Source organism: Galeopterus variegatus, unplaced genomic scaffold (genome assembly GCF_000696425.1).
Source record: "Galeopterus variegatus unplaced genomic scaffold, G_variegatus-3.0.2 Scaffold2297, whole genome shotgun sequence".
Classification (NCBI taxonomy): domain Eukaryota; kingdom Metazoa; phylum Chordata; class Mammalia; order Dermoptera; family Cynocephalidae; genus Galeopterus; species Galeopterus variegatus.
Genome location: NW_007728408.1, coordinates 87,730 through 89,553, shown reverse-complemented (window position 1 = coordinate 89,553; position 1,824 = coordinate 87,730).

Sequence of the window (1,824 nt, the reverse complement as noted above, 5' to 3'; positions counted from 1 at the left end):
TAATAAACTGCCTAACAATGCTTGGCATCAAGTAGGTATTCAGTTAAAGGGACATTGCTCACACTGATGCTGATGGTCCTTCATACAGGGACAACATAACAAGGGAACCAACATTTCTTGAACATCTAGCATAGAGAAGTCCCTCTGCCAAGCACTTCACAAGTGTCTTCATTTGTCCTCATAACAACCCAGTAAAATGGATCCCATTATTATTCAAATTTTATAGATTGGGAAACTTAGGTTTAAAATGCCCAAGTAAGTTGTCCAAGATTAAACTGAAATTTTGAATTAATGCTTAACAAAAGGGGAACCCGGATAAATGGTGTAAGAGAACCCTCTGTGCTAATTTTGAAACTTTTCTGTGAGTCTCAAAATATCTCTAATTAAATAAATATCTGTGTTTATAAGTTCATATTGTATTTCATCTTATAGCAGTTACAATAAATTATTGTTTTCAAGAAAGTTTTCATTTTATCTGATTTGTCAAATTTTTTGGCATAAAATAGTATTCTTTTAATTTTTTTTAAATATCTGTAGGATCTGTGATGATAGCCCCTCTTTTATTCCTGACTTTGGTGATTTGTACTCTCTCTCTCTCTTTTCTCAATCTTTATTAATTTTGTTTATCTTTTCAAAGAGTCAACTTTTGGCTTTGTTAATTTTTTCTATTGTTTGTTTACAATTTCACTGGTTTCTACTCATATCTTTATTTGTTTCAGTGGTACCTGGCATTTGTTTTAATCAGGTATGGTAAGACATATTGACATGAAAATAATTGCCCTTGAGGAAGAAGTTCTTATTATGTTAACAGTCTGTTAAAAATGAGAGGTATGGTGTACCATGCAGGGCCGTGTACCTGGGGAAGGGCGGAGGTGAGATGAGCAGGCAGAAAGAGAGAGGAAGTGTGGGCAAGAGACTTCATTGTGGTTTTCACAGGAAGGAATGGGTGAAGCAAGGTAATAATGCTAAGCAGGTTTAGGATTGGGTGGTTTGGATAGTTTTGGCAGGCTCTGGGCTCTAGGGTGGTCCCTAGTTGTCTGGTACATAGCCCTGTGGTGATTAGGGTAGGGGGATAGTGTCCCAGGTAAAATGAGGCAAGAGTGTGATAAAAGGACGTGGCGGGAGTATGGGCTTGGAACTGGTTGTTTTGCATGCGAAAGGTGTGTTCAAAAATAAGGTTACTTTCCTAGGAATTAGCTAACTTTGTGAGGGGTAGTTTCTCCCAGGTCAGCAAGGCTCTAGAGGCAAGCAAATCAAGAGTACAAAAAATAAGAAAATATAGCTAATACATTATTATTTCATTGCTTTCACTTTCTTTGGGTTTATCTTTTCTTTTTCTAGCTTCTTAATATAGAAATATAGATAATTGACTTTATACTTTTCTTCTTTCCTAATATAAACATTAATAAAAATTATAAAATTCCCTCTAAGCACTGCTTTAACTACATCCCACAAATTTTGATATTTAGTGTTTCCATTTTCATAGTTCAAGATGCTTTTTATTTTCCTTCATAATTTTTTTCTTTGATCCATGAGTTACTTAGAACTATGTCATTTAATTTCCATGTATTTGATTTTTTCCAGATAAGTTATTATTTATTTATAATTTAATTCCATTATGGCCAGAGAAGACACTATATGTTGATTAGTTCTTTTAAATTTAATTGGATTTATTTGATGGCTCAATATATATTGTCTACTTGGGTGAACATGTAATATGTACTTGAAAAAATAGATATTCTGCTATTACTGAGTGTAGAGTTCTATAAATGTCAATTAGGTCAAAGTAGTTTAGTGTTATTCAGATATTCTATATCTTTACTT